The sequence below is a fragment of the Diceros bicornis genome, chromosome 8, assembly GCF_020826845.1.
Source record: "Diceros bicornis minor isolate mBicDic1 chromosome 8, mDicBic1.mat.cur, whole genome shotgun sequence".
Lineage (NCBI taxonomy): Eukaryota > Metazoa > Chordata > Mammalia > Perissodactyla > Rhinocerotidae > Diceros > Diceros bicornis.
Genome location: NC_080747.1, coordinates 65,887,191 through 65,908,644, shown reverse-complemented (window position 1 = coordinate 65,908,644; position 21,454 = coordinate 65,887,191).

Here is a 21,454-nt window from a genome sequence, read left to right as displayed (position 1 = left end):
TGAGTTTATTTCATAATACTAAATCTGCTTGGCAGTGGAAATTTTATTTCTTTTTCTTCACTAACTTGATTAGGAAGCCTCTGTTTCATTCTCCTGCAATAATAATGGCTCTAATGTTTTTGATCTGTGCCCGAGGTCATTTATACCTCAAGAGCCTTTGTGCATCTTTTCTATCTTGTTTCACTTCCTGAGTTTTAAGACTATCTCTTTTAAAATATTAGGTAATTAAAGAAAAAAACAGGTAAGGAAAAAGATGTCTCCCCAGGGACAAAAACAATTTCTTTAATTGAGTTTTATGTTATAACTTATGATAAATACTTGAACTTTATAGAACCCTAGAAAAATTCTCTAAGAGCTTCTCTTTCTCCTTACTATTTAAATCTTACTTAAGCTGGAAAATAGGCACGTGTTTTTAGACCACAGAAAATCATAAAATACAACTCTTAAGCTTACTCTACGTGTTAATTTCTTCAACTAAATTGTATAATTGGATCATGTTATTAACATCAAACTCAAACAAGTAGATGTTTTGTTTTTCTGAAGCTTAGAACCTCTTTAAAATTCTTAGATTCTGAGACATTAATCCTAGTCCACCTGGTGAATAGTCCAGAAATGTTTTTAGTTAATGAATAATTCTTTAAATTATATTAAATTTGAATTGAAAGACAGCTATGTACATATGTGTTCTATTCTTTGATGATGCATTTTGAGGTGTAAAAATGTCTTTCAGTGGGCATCTTCTGATTGTGCATGCTAACATGGAGCCCTCTACATGGAGGCAGGACAATTGCTAGGCTGGGATAGGGTCTGAGACTTCTGGAGAGAAAGATTATTTGGTCTAGTGTTATTTCTTTCCTCCTCCTCCTCTTTTTTTTTTGCTCTTTCTTTCTCCTCCTTTGTTATCTTCAAATATTTAGTAAAGTCTCTTTAATGTGTTAGCTTAACCCCAGCCATGCCAAGAGCAGGCGAGGGAAGTCATGGATGCACACTAAGGCCACATCGATGAAGGGAGAGCAGTGGCCCTTGACGATGCTGAGCTCACAGCAGCCATAATTTACAGCCATTTTCCCATATGGAGCACAAATTTCAAGGGAACAAAAGTCAAGACTACAATGTCTAGTCACTTCTTCCCATGTAAAGACTAATTTGTATTGCTAACTTTGAACAATCTTAGTTTATATTCAGGAAAAGAAGATAGCAGTCCCATAATCAGGTACCGAGCTAACAGGGAGTATATACATAAAGAAGAATGAAGTATGGTCCTCAAATTTAAAGAATTTGAAATGAGAAGAAAAAATTATTAATATTTGCATCATATGTTACATTTTACAATGCACTTGAACATATTATTTCACAATTTTGTAAGGATTATAAGATTACTATCTTCTTCATTTTATAAATGAAGAAGTCACTTGCCCAAAGTTCCTGGTGAGTCAGCCTGGGTCACAGAGGTAGAATAGAACAGATTTGTTATTGTTGTTGTTGTTTTGACTTCACAGCAAATGTTTTTTCAACTATTAAATCATGTGGTGTTTTTATTTTTATCTTTTCCTTAAAAATTCCAAATTATGAAATACTTAAACATAAAAAAGTTCAGAAAATAATAACACATACACACGTATACTACTTCTAAGCCAAAGAAGATGTTGATTTTTTTCTCTGTATTTGCTTCAGCTTTCTCTTTTTCAAAAACTCTTGTTTTTGAACAGTGTAATGCATTCACATTGTTCAAAAACCCAAACAATACAAACAAATATACATTGAAAAGTGTTGTTCCACTTCTCATCTATCTCAGACCAGCCCTCTGTGGGTAACCACTTCTATTAGCTCCTGTTTTTCTGTCTCTCATTTGTGCTTCAACATAGAGCATCCACCAACTGCTTAGCGCCAGGGCTACACTAGTAACAAATACAAACAGGCGTTGTACATTACAGCCTAGAGAGTGAGGCAGACAGTACACACACAAGTAGCAGAATTATTACAAATTGCAACCGGTTCCTTAAACAAAATAATGGATACTGAGAGGTCAGTGGTTTTCAAACTTGAATGAGTACCAGGACCATCCTGTTTTTTTTAAAGAATATGCTAAATATGCTAAATATATAAAAATAAACTACACACTATGAAAAACTTTATAGTAAAACTACATAGTAAAAAAGCTATATAGTAAAAAGCATGTGTCTCCCAAATGCTTTTCCCCAGAGGTTAAGTTGTAATATGTATATGTATTGCTCAAGATATTTTATATATAAATTCAAACATATTTATGGATGCATATATAATAAGATGTTAAATAAGACTTTTCTGGTTATCTCAGAATTTCTGCTGAGGCTCCAAAGCCTAGAACAATAAAATAGGTACCAAGTTCTCCCCACATAGTAAAGCAGGATACTAGACTGCCTACACAGGATATACGCAGATGCCGTAAAGCTTCTGTGGCTGCTATTGGTGTATAACCATTAGCCTTGACCAAAGCATCAGATATAACCTCAATGCATGTTCCTTAGGGGTTGGGAGTGTATGTGTTTATAGGGATTAGTGATTGTTTCCTACCTGGAGAATTCTGAAAGTGGAAAGCTAGCAGGGTGAGGAAAGAAGCCCACAGTTGGGTAAGCAGCCCACTGGCAGGGAAATAAAGCATGTCATTTCCTGAAGACCAAGGGGCATTTAGGATGGTGGCTAGGTCTGAGCCATATTAAAAGGAGCCTACTCCAGAGGGCTGCCTGCTGCCCCAACTGAAAGGGGCCGTGTCATACTTTCTAACGACAGTATATGAATATGCCACGGCCTAAAGATTTTGATTCATTAGAGCTGGGATGTAGTTTAGAACACGTATTTTTAAACAATTTTCCCAATTATGTCTAATATTAAATCAAGTTAAGGATCCACTGGAATTTTAGGTAACTTCTGTGAACATTCCTCCAAAACCACCTGCCTCAATATTGTCATTGCTGCCTTTCTACAAATCTAATAAACAATCTAGAAATAGCATACTTTCCAAGCTTCTTGGAAACTTCATATATAAAAATGCAAATGGGAATATACATGCAATTACAGAAATGATTTTTTATTTCCCTTACTGCTCAAACAAGTGCATACTCTATTACTTCCAAATACAATCTTTTACTTTAGCATTTTGCTATTACATTGATACATACCCAGAAATTGACAATCAGCTACTCAGAGGAGATATAACTGTCCTCAATTCCACCCTGTTTTAGAAATTAGAGGGATTGAAATCCAATAAAATATATTTGTTTCCCGATAGTTTCTTTTTAAGCTGTAAGATGATTTTGATCTAATATTTCAGCATCTTCTATAATTTTCATCAATCTCAGTTAAACACATAGAAATCATATTGTAAAGCAGAAGATAACATTTGAACGGTGTGCACATATTATATACTTTTCTCATGGGAACAAGTTTTTGCTGCTGGTGATTTTTGTTTGTTTTAAGGCATATTTTTTTTCCTGGGTTTCAAAATTTCACTTATACTATAAAGAGAATGGCAGTGGGGTTTAGCAGAGCAAGCTGTTACGGATGAGAATAAATCACTTTGGCCTTAGTGCACATCAGCGCCTGAAGCCAGTTCAGCTCTGACAGCCATCCCGAGAGCTGAGTTCACTAGGTGCTTTTCGTTGAATGTTAATTCCTAACATTACTTTCCTTATTACCAATTCGAGACACTGCCCGTGGAAATGGCCAAGATCTGTGCTTTTGTGACACATGGCTGGCTTCAGTAATTTGTTCATTAGCGTTGACTTCTAATACATTGTAAAGGTCTATCTCTGAAAAGTTTGAGGAAGTGAGGAGCTTTCCTAGAGTTTAGCCCATATAACCTCTGAGGGACCCCCTGCCATATGACTTTCTGGAATTGTAAAGCCTGGCGTCAAGTCACATCCTTGAATCTCACAACAAACAAACAAAAACCAAAGAAACAAAAAACGTCAAAATACTTCAGCTCTATATTCCTTCTTTTGGATAGGGAAAGTCTTAGTTTTTTCACACGCAGAGATAAATCAGATAACAATCCCCTTCTCCCTTATTTCCACACACAATCCTCCCCCGTCTGTCTTCATACCAAATTCCAGCGAGCTGACACTGTTCCGCTTAGTTCTTCCCGCTCAAATTCCTAATCTGGTGTTATGCTGCCCCAAACAGAGCCATAAATTCAAAGATTCCACAGATTCCCCAATTTGGGGGACAGTGAAACATGTTCACACCCAGACCACATCCAGTTCGGAATATGTTCATCAGATGTGGACTCTGCAGAATTATCGATGCTCACATTTTCCACTGGGTCAGAAATTATTTGAACGTGTTCAGCTTCTTAATTTTACCATGAAAACTCAACTCAGCCCTTGGCCTCCTGGAGTTAATTTACTGTGTGTATTGTTTCCATCATTAAGGGTAATATGATTGACCTGTTGCAAGTATTTGGATGGACTGACTGGCAGGTTTAGCCAAATTGCCTTTTCTATGTTCTATTGGCAAAAACACCATACAGACACAGAAAGCCAGAGACTAAATGGGATTTCAGAAATGAAACTTTGTTATGCAAACCCTATGTAAGACTGTCCCCAACATAGGAAAGTATAGACATTAACCTATTTAGAATATTGCCATCCAGTGTCCAAATGATATATTACAGTTTTAACCAATTATACACCGTAAGACCAAATGGATTACCACTTTACCAAAGATGTGCAAAGCTAAGTGCCCTAAAAATATAAAGTACTATTCTGTCTATGGCCTACCTTTGTGCTCAAAAATGAAGAGCATTTGCTAGTGTGTGGCCTAGGGCACAAAGAGCCAGTAACTTACAAAATTAAGGTTTAGGGTGTAGATGCAGACAGAGATAACTACCTCTAAGTTTCCTGAACTTTCCCGGACATCATTTTCTTCAAATTTTGTATTAGAGGATATAGTAAGCAAAAATGCTCTAAAATAGTGCCTGGATATAATAGGCATTCAGCAAATATTAATGTCTTTTCCTTTTGCCAAGTAAAAATATGTAGAAATGACTCTAAGAGGGTTATACAAAAGCCTCTTTCATGCATCTTGTTTTATGTATTAACGACGTGTTTTGGCAAAATTTTAGAAAACATTTTAAATGAAACATCATACCAAGTAATAAATTTTTATCTCTTGGATAATTTTAAGCTACTTCACGAAGATGCTGGGCTAATACATGCAAGTCAACATAATAAACCAAGCTTTACTCCCACCTCCACAGTGAACTTGGTGCCACTTCCTCTAGGTTTAATATTGTTTAATGCCGTCATCACTTTCCCAGTTTCCAAGGCTAGAGATCACTAGGGTATCTGCAATTTCTTCCTCCTCCATACCCAAAAGGTCTCTAAATCACGTCAATACTACTTCCAAAATATTTCTCACATTTGTTTCCTTCTTTCTAGGCCTCTGCCACTGCCTTATGCTTCTTGCATGAATTATTGCAATTGCCTCCTACGTGATCCCCTTACCTCTTGTCTCTCCAGTCCAATTTATCCATTTCACTGAGCAGTCTGGTCACAATCCTGCAGAAGCTCAAGAAGTAAACAAGCCTTTCTTTTTCTCTCTCCAATCCCATGTAATCTAATCTAAAAACTAAAATGCCCTTTCTTCCATTTCATTTTACCTCAATCCTATTGATATTTCAGCTTTTTCTGTCTAGTTTTCCTAGAATTGTCAAAACAAAATACAAATGCACAGGTGGAGTGCATGAGACCTTTCATGATCTGGTTGTTGTTTACCTCTCGTTTTTTATGTCTCACCATTCACACCCTACTTCAGACGTTTTGTTCCCTAATCTACTCGTAGTTCCTCAAACACATACTGTTCTCTCTCTAATTCTTTTAATGTAGATGTCTCACCTTTGCCTGGCTGTTTCCTTTGCCTTCTTCAGAACTTATCTTAGGTATCACCTCATCCAGAAAGCCTTCCAGATGTTTCTTCTTTAGACTATCAAATGATCTTGTGAAAACTTCTGTCATACTCTTTATCCCTCTTAATTAAAATCACTTAATTGTCGATTCCTGCTACTATATCTCAGTTCTCAGAAATTCTTAGAAGTTCTCAGAGGCAGGTCAATTTACCAAAAGTCAAATCACTGAAAACAAATCATTGAAAGCCAGTTAGCTCCTTGATGAATTAACCAAGTATGAATTAGCTTAGAACTTAAGCTTCTTGAGGACAAAGCCTTTTATTATTAATATTGGTGGCCCCAATTCCTAGTCTAGTGCCCAGCAGAGTAGGCATTCAATAATTGATCTCCCCAATATAATTTAATTATTACTCCCTTTATGTCTCCAAATTTTGTTAGTTCCAACAACGATTTTCTTTTTTCATAGAAATATCATTTTCCAACAGTGCCATTTTAGAAGTAGAGTCAATATTCTTTAGGAATAATGAAGATAGTTTGCACGTCAAGAAGGAGATTCTCTTTTCTAGAAATATTGAACCAGTTTCCTTATCCCTTTTCTTTTTATATGACTCCCCTTTCAGCCCATATAAGTTGCATTTTCTTTGACTAAAAAGTCCAAAGCCTAGGAGGACATTCTGAGAACTTTCATGTGGTTATCATTTCTGGGAAAATCATTCCCCTGTCATCCACATGTTTGGCACATTTGTCTCACTCTGTTTGCCTAGGGCTCTGGGATGACATTGTTTAGAGAAAACAAAATTGTCATTTTCAAAATATGGAAAAATAAGCAAATCAGAGAATGGAGAAACAAACATTGGAACATCCTTAAAGAACCATATCAACCATAAGGAAATTGTTCAGACTATAAGAATGTTCATGGTCTAAAGATTATCTACAGTGTTTATTGCATCATATGTTATAGAGAGACCCAGATGACATTGTTGTATCAAAAGATTTTTATTATGACTGCCTTCTAGGACCATAATATGATATTTATTCTTTAGTAACATAAAGATAATTCAATAAAATTAGTGATTACAAACCTAATGTATTCCATTTAAAGCAGATCAGATATGTTATACTAGATCCTCTTTAAGCTAGTCAAGAGGAAATGACATAAATGAGTGGGTTTTCTATACTTATTTATTCATCCTTTTATTTTTCTTTTGTTCAACAAAAAAATTCTGGAGCATTTATTCAGTGCAATGACCTGAACTCAGCACATTAGGAGTTCAAAGATAAAAGACAAGATTCTTGTTTTTGAAAAGCTCATAGATTTAATGGGGATAAAGCAACATTACCACATAAAGAAGGCAGAAGGAACTAAAACAAAATTGAGACATAAACAATGGTAAAGAAAGCACATAAGGGAAAAATAATTCATTTCCAGCTAGAGAAATCAGAGAAGGCCACTTGGAAGAGATGGTAATGGATTTCAAATTTGAAGGACAACTAGAGTTTCAGCAAATAGAGATGAAGAGGAAACACACTCCAGACAAAAGATGTGCAAAGGCACAGTGGTGGGAAAGCAAAGGACTGATTTGGGGAATGGCTTATAGCATTTCTTAGGTATGTAATGATGAAGGGTAAAAATAGTGGAAGATGTCTGCAATGAAATGATAAAATCTCTTGTATGTAGAGTTGAGTCATTTGATTTATACTTGGCAGGCAAAGGGTTGCTGCAAAGAGTCCTGAGTTGGAATAAGGAAGTAGGAATGTTCTTAAATTGATTAACCTAGCAGCACGTGAGTATTCATTTTCTATGGCTGCTGTAGCAAATTACCACAAACGTAGTGCCTTTCAACAACAAAAATTTATTATCTTATAGTTCTGTAGGTCAGAAGTCTGAGACACGTCTCAAATCAGACAAAAATCCAACTAAAACTGGACTAAAATCAAAGTGTCAGCAGGTTGCATTCCTTTCTGGAGGCAGTAGGGGAGAAGCTTTCCTTGCCTTTTCTAGCTTGTAGAGGCTGCTTGCATTCCTTGTGTCATGGTCCCCTCTTTCCATCTTAAAAGCCAGCAAAGTTACACCCTTCTGACCCTTTTTATTTAGTCACATTGTCCTGGATCACATGAGGAAAGCGTCTTTAAGAATTTGTGATTAGGCCGAACCCACCTGAATAATCCATGATCATCTCCCATCTCAAGGTCCTTAACCTTAATCACATCTGCAAAGTTCCCTTGGGCTATGTAAGGTGACACAGTCAGAGGTTCTGAGGATTAGGACATGGATATCTTTGGGGACCATTATTCTGTTTTCCACAATGTAGATGGACTGAAACTGGGAGGAGGCCTGTCCTGAGGAACTAATTATGTGGCTTTTGATCTGGCCTAGGTAAGGGACAGCATACAACTGAGCTAGGGCTGTGGTATTGAGAATGTAAGGAAGGATTGGTACAAGAGACGAAGAAGGTGTTGATACAAGACTGGAGATCTAGTAGACAGACTTTGAAACTAAGTGGAAGTTCCTGGATATTGAAGGATGAAAGCAACAGGAATAGAAGTGTCAGGAGTAGGATCCGGTTTAGAAAGAAAAATTATGAATTCCATTTTGAATGTGTTGAGCTTGGTGTGCCTGTGAATCATTCAGGCAGAAAAATTCAACAAGCAGTTGGAAACATGCCTCTGAATCCTGGGAGACAGGTTGAGGCACAGAAATACAATAAAGATATGGCTCTTGTGTCAGGGGACTATATATACCCCTATTGACTATATGATATATCAACTTAGATAAAACATCCTTATATAATGTTCATTATAAAAATAAAAAACAGATTGCATCTTGTCAAATGAATACAATTAATGGAGCAAAATTGGTAGTCCCTACACCAAATTCTAATTTGTAATGTATTCTTATTTTATGCTGTCAGCTTTCACACTCACATGTAAAAATGTGACTTGGCATTTAATGTTTCTGCCCTAACTTTCATCATGTTTAGTAAATTTCTTTGGCATTTTTTTAAGTGGTTATGTTTATTTCAAGGAAACATTTCAAAATATCAAAGATGGTTATTTCAACTTAATATCAGGGTACTGAGGTTTGCCTCTCAAAAATGCTAACGGTTGAGATGGGCTCATCTGTATTTAATTTTGGGGGTTAGCCACCTCTTTCCTGGCCTTTTGCCTGTGTTGTTCTGCCATTGCCCACTGATGTTCTACTCAAGTTGACAGAACATCGGGATATGTTTTGTATTAGGCAGTAGGAAGAATTCTGCACTTCTGGGTGTTTTTGAATTATTCACTAACCATATAAAGGACAATTAGAAAAAGACATATTAATGCTAGAAAAAGAATGTACTGTTTGAAGATGACTTTAACCTTATAAATATTTTTCCCTCTCTTCAATATTTTATTGTGAGGGATTGTTTCAAGGTATTATATCAGTTCATTCTAACAATAACGAATATTATTATTCCTATTTTTCATTTGGGGAAACTGAGGCTTGGAAAATTAAATTGTGATTTACTTAAAATAATTCAGCTAAAATGTGAATAAGCTGGCACACAAACACAAGTCTTTTGAGTCCAGAATCATTGTTCTTTATATGATACTGCAGTTGTCTCTCAATCTTAGAAGCACGGTTTAAAATGATAGGACAATGCTATTCTTGGCTGTTTCTTTGTCTATTATTTGTGTTCCTCACTGGAGGGTAAAAGCCCTGGGATCAGGGGCTTTGTCTATACTCTTTACTTCTCCAGTCTCAGGGCTTAGAAGATTGTCTGGCACACAGTAGGTGTTTAATAAGTATTTGTTTTCATTTTTCTAGTCGCTTCACGGTATGTGATAGTTTCAGATGCAGGCCTCCAGGTGCTATGAGTTGCATGCAGACTCTCATCAGCGCATAATCAGAGGAGTGCTCACCATATGAGTGGGAGTCCCCTGTACAATATTCTAAACTGTATTTGACTACAGTCAAAGAATTAGGACCCGTTAGAGTTGCACAGCTGAAGAAGGGCCCAGAGCAGTTAAAGAACTTACTCAAGTAAATTGCACGGAGTGGAACATCAGAAAATGAACTTGGGTCTTCTAAGGCTAAGACCAGCGAAGGTTTCTGGGATGTGTTGGCATCTATGACGTGGAGAATAAAGGCATATGATACCTTCTGACTTTATAGTGTAGCTATGGCTGGGCAGACATTGTCAGCAATAACAGTTGCACCTTTAGGTACAGGAATTCAAGATCATAGGTTTTTATCACTTATTTTCCAAGAGCCTCTTGAAAGTTTTTGTTTGTTTGATCTTCTCCCCCCGCCCCCATATGTATCTGATTTTCTAAGTTTTCAGCTTCCTTAGTACACTCTTGGATTTACATGGTAATTTCTCATCATTATAACAGTTAATCCTTCTTACAGTGATAATTTGAAAGAAACACTGAGCAGTTTAAAAATAATTGGAAAATTAGAAACTAAAAATTCGGTTTATAAGTTGACTGATCTTTTAACTTTGACATGTGGTTATAACTTGCACAGTAAGTACATGTTTTTGTTTTTCATTATTATATGCCAGCTATGGAATAAATAAACTGTTAAGAAAAAGCAGAAGTTATTTTTCAGTTTTAAATATTACTTATTATATACTTAGATTAGCAAACACTTACTTTGATTTCCTAAAAGAAGTAACCACAACATATTACTGGCTGAATGTTCATATTCCTTAAGAAGGAAATTATTTTTGAGAAGAGGAAATCTTTTAAATATTGGTCTTTTTTTCCGTTATGAACCGTTTTAAAATTAAATGAAATATTATCCTTTCTTAAAAATTGACAGTTGTGATCTTTAAAGATAGATATTATCAAAATAAGAATCATTAGTGACAAGGATTGGGAGAACTGAAAGGAAGATTCAAAAGCTGGTAGTATCCAATGACCCATTTTCCAAAGTGTAAGAATAGAGTAAATGAAATGTTAGAGAAATCAGGGATGCAAACTGACCAGGTAGAGAGAACGGAAAGTAAAGCAAAGCCTGATTCAAGACTAGCATCACAGTTATCAGGCATCCACTTCTTATGCACATTTTGACATGCTACTGGAGGCTCAAGCCCGCTAATGAGAAGACATTGCTTGATTGTTTTAAGTTTGTTTGCTGATCACTGTTAACTGACAATTAAGTTCCTTATTACTATGCCAGTAATTTACAATTTAAAGTCTTCAAGGAGGCTGGTATTAAATGCTATCACACTAAGAGGACTTGATGCAGTTTTCCTAACCCTGTAAACACTAAACCACTAAATCTAACAGAGTTTGGAGGGAACCACTACTCTCTTAAAGTCTGATGAAGTGAACTAGAAATAAAATTTGTTATCAAAAGCAAACTTGTCACACTGAAGGAAGATATGAAGTTGCTTCATGCATCCACAATTATGGCTTCACTATACAAAAGCATGATCTATGCCAGTGGTTTTCAACTGGTGACAATTTTGCCAACCATGTGATTGTGGGCAATGTCTACAGACATTTTTGTCTGTCACAATTGTGGAAGAATTGCTACTAGCTAGAGGCCAGGGATGTTGCTAAACATCCTACAATTCACAGGATATCCCTTGTACAATAAAGAATTATTCAGCCCCAAACGTCAACAGTACTGATGTTGAGAATCCCTGGTCTATACTAACTAGAGAGTTGAACAGGAGTCTCTCTACTGTCTTGTCCTCTCCTCCCCTACCTTATTCTTAAAATAATGTCATCATTTGTCCAAATGAAGTATTTCTTGAAACATGAAGGAGAGCTGTTCCGGCTGAAAATGCACAGGAGTCTTGGAACTATACTAGCGGTGACTCCTATTGGCCTTTGAGATGATCTGGAAGGCTTTTAAACACAACCTCAGGACTCTGAAGAATAGTTTAAAAAGCGCTGCTCTCTGACCTGGGTACCACCATTCTACCACTTCTAAAATACCTGGAAAAGAAGAAGAGGGGATCCTTGCAGTGGTACGTATTATACCCCAGGTACAATACCCCTGGGTAGAGATAGGAAGAATCTTGGTAAAAGTGCATGCTGGGAATAACAATTGTCACGACATCCTTTGGTGTTTGGCACCCTGAGAATAGAAGAAAGTCCCACCTCAGCCCAGGAGAGCTACACCATATAAATGATTTCTAAAGAGAGCTGCATGTACTCTGCCATGGTTAAGGAACAGATACGAGTGAAGCATTCAAGCAACATCCAAGTGCAGAGTGAGTGGGGACAATGAAATTTCACCATCTTCTCTGGTAGCAAGCACAAAGTCTAGATAGATTTTACTTCATTGGAGAATTAATTGAAGAAGCTAAAATTTATTGGTACTTACTATGTAACAGATATTATTTTAAATGCTTGTCTTAATTGCCTATTTAATCCTTATATGATTTTTGAAATTTGAAAAATGATATTAAAGATAATGTAAAGAAACCATTGTGTGAACTGTAAAAAAAAATGTAATGAAGATGAACTTGCCCTAAAAGATATTAAAGGCTATTATAACAAAAAAGAAATTAAAGCATGCAGTGACCCAGCAATTCATAATATAGAGATACTAGAAATAAACTAAAAAAAGGGGTGAATTTATTATGATAAATTTAGGATTTAAAGTAAGTGAAGAAAAACTGGATTATTTGGAAAAATATTGGGACAAATTAATAGCTATTTGAGAAAAAAGTTATGTTAAATTCCTGCATCATTTCTTATATCAAAATAAATCACAAATGGACAAAAATGTACATCTAAAAATGACAACAAAAGTATCAGAAGAAAATTTTAAAAGTTACCACCATCTTGGAGTGGGGAAGGCTTTCTGCCACGAAATACAAAAGCTATTAATAAAAGCACAATTGAATTTGACTGCTTAAAAATTAAAACTTGCACAACAAAAGTTACCATAGAAAATCAAATAACAATAAACCAACTGAGAAAAACATTTGCATCACACATTTCAGAAAAAAATTATTTCTTTAGTATATCCCAAACTTTTCCAAATGAATTAGATAATGAAGAACATCAAAATAAGAAATAGGCAAAAACACAAAAAGATATAAAGGTACTCAATAAATATATGAAAATATGCTCAAGCTCACTTAAAATTAAAGAAATACAACTTAAAATTACCATGGAATACAGATGTTTACCTATTAGAGAAGCAGATAATGAAAAGATTGCCAAGACCCATTATCAATGAGGGGAAAGATGCACCTTCATATACACTTTAGGGTTCTGAATTGATGCAACTTTTGGAAGGACAATTTGAAAGTATCTATCAACTTTTAAACATATCTGCCTTTTGATCAGCAGTTCCATGTCCAGAAATTTCTCCTACATATATATATTTACTTCATTGCACAAAAATATGTGAAAAAGAATGTTAACAAAAGTATAGTTTGTGAAAACAAATACTCAAGCATCATCAATACCACACTGGTTAAAAACATGGAAGTACCCTGAGATTGAGTGTCTCCCTAAATTGTGTGCTCTAGACATCTCACTTGCCTCACTCTATTGCTAACTTGTTGGGAAGGGAACTTTACTTTCATTTTTCTATTTTTCAATTTTGTATAATTAGTTGCCATGAGAATGTAAATGTAGTTTTGGAATTAACAAGAAAATAAATTACTTGGTAAAATTAGAATTTAAGAATAAAGATTTCATGGTGACATTCAAGCACTTTAAAAACAGAATCAAGAGGGGGCCGGCCCGGTGGCGCAAGCGGTTAAGTGCGCGCGCTCCGCTGCGGCGGCCCGGGGTTCGCTGGTTCGGATCCCGGGCGCGCACCGACGCACTGCTTGGTAAGCCATGCTGTGGCGGCGTCCCATATAAAGTGGAGGAAGATGGGCACAGATGTTAGCCCAGGGCCGTCTTCCTCAGCAAAAAAAGAGGAGGATTGGCGGATGTTAGCTCAGGGCTGATCTCCTCACAAAAAAAAAAAAAAAAAACAGAATCAAGAATAACTGTCATAAATATTACTACAAAACTGACCTTAAATTTCAATAAGTATTATTGAAAGAGAGGATATATTAAAAATGACAATAACTCAGGTCTATACCACCAGAATACATTAAAAAATACTAAACAAATGTTCTGAGTGGTAATAAGATGGGCATTCATTTATTAGACAAATAAAAACAGAAATAAAGCATGGTTGGTATTTTAAATTTCAGGAAAAAAATAGAGGAAATTGAAGATTCTCTTCTTTTCTTGGAGGTACAATCCATGCTGATAATGGCCATGAAGAATAGCAAAAGAAGAGTTTCAAAATCAAGCAAAAATTGTTAGATTTACAAGGAGTAATAAACACTGTTTTTGGTAGAAAACTTGATCATATCTCTATTAGCCTTTGATGGCCCAAAATATATACATTCATACATATGTACCTACATACACAGATATGTATATAATACAAGGGATATAGGTACTTGGATCATATGTTAATAAAGTTTAAACATGCATTAAAACAAACAATATGCAGTTTTTTTTCAATCTTTTGTGGAACTTTAAATTAAAAAATAAAATTAATTGTAAGCTAAGTTACAAAGAAAACATTAATAAAATCCCCAAAATGGGAACTGTAAAGGCAAGGTTCTTTGACAACAATGCAATGAAATTTGAAATCATGTTCACAAGCTTAGATAAAAGTAACTGGGGTTACTTTGAAATTAAAAACCAACAACAAAAACTTTGGGCTAAAGGCAAATGCACATTACAAGTATGGAGTATTCATAAAATAAGAAAAATGAGAACAATAATTCCCAAAATTTGTTGATTGTAGCCAAAGCTGTTCTCAAAAGGCAAGATTTTGTGTTAAATGGTTTCATTATTTTAAAAAAAAAGCAGAAATAAAGATAAATGACTAATCACATCTCAAGGCGTTGGGGAAAAACAAAACACACCTAAAAAAGGTATGAAGGATATGATGAAGAATAAAAATAGAAACAAAATTAATAGAAAAGCAGAATCAGAATCAATTCAAAAATAAATAGTCCCTTTAAAGCCAAATTTCTTATAAATATAACTAAGAGAAAAGGCACAACACAACACAAATTTAAAAATAGGAATTAGACATTTGATATTACAAAAAGTATAGATGGAATATTTTACAAAAGATATTATGTACCATTCTATGAAAATATATTAGAAATTTCAGTGATGTAGATTATTTTTCTGAGAAAAATTTAACATTCAAAATTGGCTCAAGAAATAGAAAACATTAACTTCTTTCATAAAAAATAATCAAAATTTTTTCTTCTGAAAAGCTTTGAGCCATGTGGTTTTACTGTTAAGAGTTATGTCCAACTTAAAAAAAAAAGGATAATCCAAATTCTACATAAAACTTCTCTGGAATATAGAAAAATCCAACTTAACTTTTATTTTTAAAAAATATGTTCAAAATAGTATTAAAAAAAACTAATACTTTAAGAGGATTAAAAGAGAAGCCACACACTGGGAAAAAATATTTGCAAAACAGGTATTTGATAAAGGACTTGTCTCCAAAATTTACAAAGAACTCTTAAAACTCAACAATAAGAAAACAGTCCAATTAAAAAGTGGGCAAAATATAGGAACAGATACCTCACCAAAAAAGATTTACAGATGGAAAATAAGCATATGAAAAGATGCTCAACGTCATGTCATTAGAAAATTGCATACAGAAACAACAATAAGATATCACTACATACCTATTAGAATGGCTAAAATCCAAAACACTGACAACACCAAATGCTGACAAGGACAGAGAACAACAGGAATTGTCATTCATTGCTGGTGGTACAGCCACTTTGAGAGGCAGTTTGGCAGTTTTTTACAAAGATAAACATAGTCTTACCATATGATCTAGCAAATGCTCCTAGATATTTACCCAAGGGAGCTGAAAACCTATGTTCACATAAAATCCTGCACATGGATGTTTATAGTAGTTTTACTTATAATTGTTAAAACTTGAATGCAGCTAAGATGTCCTTCCATAGGTGAATTGATAATCTGTTGTGCATCCATATAATGGAATATTATTCAGTGATAAAAAATAAATGAGCTATCAAGTCATGAAAAGACATGGAAGAACCTTAAATGCATTTTGCTAAATAAAAGGAGCCAATCTGAAAAGGTTACATACTGTATGATTCCAACTATATGACATTCTGGAAAAGGCAAAACTATAGAGACAGTAGAAAGAGAAGTGATTGCAGAAGTTAAAGGAGGTAGAGGTGGAGGGATGAGTAGGGCGAGCACATAGGATATTTAGGGCTTGATATTTGGATATTTGCTTTGATACTATCATGGGGAACACCAAACAGTATGCATTTGTCAAAACCCATAGATCTGAACAACACAAAGAGTGATCCCTAACGTAAACTATAGACCTCAGTTAATAATTTTTCAACATTGGTTCATCCATTGTAACAAATACAGCACACTAATGCAAGATGTTAAAAAACAGGGGAAACTGTGTAAATGTGGAGAGAAGAAGTATATGAAAACTATCTGTACTTTCTGCTCAATTTTTCTGTAAACCTAAAATTTATCTGAGAAAATAAAGTCTATTAATTAAAAAATTACATTAAATTCAATATCCAATGTCCATAAATAAAGTTTTATTGGCAAAGAGAAAAAAAAACCCTACAAACACAGAAAGCACTCTCAGAAACAGAATTGCAAAAATCCCAAATAAGATATGAGCAAACCAGTTTGGACAGTTTATTGAAAAAATCAATCAAGAAGAATTTTACCCACAATGCATCTCAAAATTTATACACATAGCATACCACGTAACTTAATTTTACTTATAATAATAATTTTGATTGATGGCAAAACTGCATTTGGAAGGAAACATTGACATCCGTTCCTGGTTAAGTCTCAAAACAAAATTAGGAATAGGAGTATACTTTCCAACAAAATTAAAATATTAATATTAAATCAAGAGTCAACATCATACTTAATGGTTTTTGGAAAGTGTGTTTTATAGTCCTAGTTTCAAGAGATTTCATAGTAGATATTTCTTGGAGTGTCTTCTCAACTCATGATAATGCCTCTTTCTCTAGAAACAGCTCTTGAGACCCAGGGTGGGACCTCCAGATGTTATGTCTACCATCTGACCTTGACCATTGCTGACTGATCCAGAGATGGACACTTTACCCTAGTGTGGCTGATCGGGTTTCCTCGCCTGAGAATTGAAATTTGGAGTTGAGAGACAGAGACTGGAGAGTAGCTGGAGCTTAGCTTTATTACTGGCAGTGCTTGACAGAGAGGCTTCCAGAATTCCTCTGTATTCTCTCTTTCCTGAGTCTTGGTTATCAACTCTTCCTTGGATTCTAGTATATTCCTCTTTCTGCTTAAATGTGTGAGATTTGTTTTTTGTGGCCTGCAAACAACAACAACAAACCTCAAGTAACGCAGACACTAGTAGGTGTTTCATGGTGAAAATGGAGGGATGTTGATCAGTGGACAATTTGTTTGGGAACTTAGGTTAAACAACCTTATAGAGCTCTTTTTATTTTGGAACTTCTCAGAGTCAATAAAATGTCACATTGTCTCTCTAGGAGAAAGCTGTGGTATGCAATTTCACAACTTTATTCGACCACGGATTTTTTTTTTTTTTTTTTGTCAGATACTTTAAAAAGACTAGTGTGCTGGAGAACATACTTTGCGAAATACTTCCCTAGTGGTACTCCTAATAAACCAGCATCATCATCCCCATGACTTAATATGGTTCTGGAAAGTCTTGGCCAATGCATGTAGTATCTACAACAATCTATTACTAGCTGTAATGAGAAGGAAAATCAATTCACAATAGCAGCAGTAACGGCAACAATAATAAAAACAGAAGATCTCTTAGATTCCTTTTTATTTCAAGCTGGTGAATTTCCTGAGGGAAACACTTATTCATTACTGTGCCCTGGAAGCATATCTGGGTCCTTCATATTATTTCCTTTTAATTTCCTTGAGATTAAGATAGTTTATGGTTATCGTCTACTTTGTAAATCATATTATTCTGGAAGATATAATAAAAATTAAAGAAGCTGGTCCTATATCAGGTAGCTTTTGATTATAAATTGCTTATCTTAGAAAACCGTGTTATAAAACAGGAAGCATATAAAGAGACTATTCATCCAGTCACACTGCCACTGCTGTTTTTCCTTTGTTGTCACCACCAGTGAAAAGAGGAAGAATGAATTGCTGCTCCAGTGACTGAGTACTCCAGCACCCCAGACTTCTCCCTCTCCTCCCTACTCCATTGAACTGGATGCATTGTTTTGTCGCAGAATTACCTGTTTCTCTGAAGATTCTCATTCATTCACAAGGTTATCATAGTTACTATAATTATGGGGAACATAATTCTGCACAGCCTGACCATTTTAGATTTTAAATTTTAGTGGGGGCTACACTCCTAATTGAAACTGAATCAAGTGTCCCTTCTCTGGAATTCTGGACTTGGTAACAAGAAAGGAGAGAAAGGAGGGCGAGAGGGAGGAAGAGAGAGGAGAGAGAGAGGTGTGTGTCTGGAGAAACAGAGAGGCTGTTTTGTAGACAGAGAATAATAAGGCACAGAGAAGAGCATAGTAATGAAATAGAGTGAGAGTTCTGATAGTGTTCAAGTGTTTGATTATGATTATTCCTGAGATGCAGACATATTCCTTTCTTTCAGTTCGGGAGCCACCCCCATATTTTTATAATAAAGGTTCAAATTGAATTTCTGTCACTTGCAACCAGAGTCTTGGATAATACACTTAAAATATCACTTGGAGAAAATTACACTTAACTTGCAAAGCTATTCTATTCACCTGAGTCTATAAATATATTAGAAAAACAGCAAGGAGAAATCATAGATGTTTTCGATTTTGAAGGAGCCGTCAAGAGCCAAAGTCTGGAGAGATAAAGTGATTTGGCCAATTACCAACATCAGCTTGCCAAATAGTCTGGCTCTTAATGCTCTTTACTCTTTATTGCATTGCTCAATTTCTTGTTTCATTTCCTTTCGGTCGGCTAGCTCATTCTTTGGTCCAGTGTCTTTGGCCCACTGTTCTGCTGATTCTCAGATACATTTCACATATTCCCTTTCCTTGGCCCTGCATTCAACCATTAGCTTTAGGTTAAAATTACTTCTTTAGTGTACCCTGGACTCACGCATAAAAGTTCTCTAATTGCTCTGTCTTCTTTACTGTGCAAAAGTCACCTTAATGAGCTTCCATGAAGGGAATTTCCAATAGTTGCATTAATTTGACCTTAGAACAGTGACAACAGAGCAAGGCAAGACGAGAGAGATATCCTCAATACAATCAGATGTCATTTAAATATTTATAGGAGTTGTGGCTTTGCTGATAGAAAGATTATGAAAACAATTCAGAAAGAGAATGAAACCTTACCTAGACGCACTGAATATGAATCAACCCGGGTGGGTGTTGCAAACTCAAATCAGACGAAATTAGGTAATACGATATTTGAATCCAAGGCTCTTGGACAGCAAGACAACCCACATTTGAAAGGCATGAAATTGCAAAACTCAGAGATCTAGACTTGGCTTAGCATTGGCTGCTAAGCCACACCCCACATTATAGGCAGAATTGTCTATACTTTGAGATAGGGCCTTTAAAGAGGTAATTAAGGTAAAATGAGGTCATGAGGGTATACTCTAATCCAATCTGACTCGTGTTCCCATAAGAAGAAAACATTTTGACACATGGAGAGACACCAGGGATGCCTGCACAGAGGAAAGACCATGTGAAGACACAGTGAGAAGGCTGGCATCTGCAAGCCAAGGAGAGAGACCTTAGAAGAAATCAAACTTGATGACACCTTGATCTTGGACTTCCAGTCTGCAGAACTGTCAGAAAATAAATTTCTGTTGTTTAAGCCACTCAGTCTGTGGTATTTTTTTAATGGCAACCCTAGCAAACAAATACATCTCATAACCCAACTCAAATCTCCATTCAGTATTTACTATCATCAGTAAATTCAGTTCAGAAGCTAATTTAAAAATTACTTGTGATGATATAATTAATTTTTGTGTCGTAAACCTTGGCATTAAATATAGGAATAATCTGTAAATATATCAAGTATTTTTAAATACCTATACTTAAAATATTTAAAATAGTTAAACATTTAAGAAAAACTAGCATATTAAAGGATAGAGTATCTAATAGGTAAGCCTTACTATTCCAATTTAAAATGTGATATTTAAATTACTAATTCAGGTATGATTTTAAATTGAAATTTTATAAATGTGTAAATCATATTGAAATTGTTAAGAGAACATAAGAGTCATTATAAGTTTAATTTATTAAATTTATGAGTAATTTAAATATATATGAAAGCTTATTTGTTAGTTGAAAATTTGAATTAGAAAATCGAATAAAGTTGATAAATGAAATTTAAAATGTTTAAAGGAATTTAATTAAACTATAGAAGAACTCATGAAAGTAGTTAAAATTTCATCAAATCTATAGAAAGAACAATAAGATTTATACATTGTACTTAAAGTACAAGGAACTAGGGTTTTGAATTTATAAATGTAACAAATCAAATATTTAACTTATGTCAAACAATCTCAGACTGACAGAAAAGTTGCAAGTACAGCACAAAGACCTTTTCCCTCTGGAATATTTATCAACAATTTGCTAACATGATGCCCCTTGACTCCCAAATGCTTTAGTGTAATTTTCTACAATCAAGGATATTTTCTCATATAACCACAACATAATCCTCAAAATCAGGACATAAACTATTTTACATTACTAACATCTAATGCTCAGAAACCACTCAACTTTCACCAACTGTCCCCAAATTCCCTTTATAGGAAAAGGACACAACTCAGAATTATGTGTTGCATTTGGTTGTCATGTCTCTCTAGTCTTCCTCAGTCTTTCCCTCTACTTTCATGATCTTGACACTTTTGAAGATCTCAGGCCAGTTATTTTGTATAATGTCTCTGGATTTGAGTTTGTCTGACTTTTCTCTTGATTAGATTCCGGTTATGCAACTTTGGCAGGATTATTACAAAAGGAACGCTTTGTTCCTCTGTTGCATCTTATTTGGTGGGGAACAAATTCAGTTTGCCTCATTACTGATCATATTCTCTTTGATCACATCCTGAAAGTAGTGTCTTCCAGGCTTTTCCATTGCTCCTTCTGTAATTAATAAGTATTTTGTATGGAGATACTATGTAAATATCCCATTAGTCTTCAAACTTTACATTTATTCATTTATGTAGATCAGTATGGACTCACGGTTCCCTATTTTACGCCTGTTGTTATCATTATTTATTTTGACACCCAAACTGCCCCAGATGTGGCCAGTGGGAAATCTTTCAAGGCAAATTCTGTGTCCTTTTGATGAATCCCCTTCATTTTTCGAGAACTTTGCTTTCTGGCACAAAAAGGTATTCCAGACTCTTGTATTTTCCCTGCCTCAGTGCTGGGATCAGTCATTTTTCCAAGGATCCCTGCTTCCTTTTGATAGAAAATGGTGTTGAGAAAGTAAGAACTGGGAGCTAGGTATGCTCATTAATATTGGATGTTGCTGATCTGAGGCCCTCTTAGTGGACAGAGCGAGGGAATATGTATGCATACCGACATT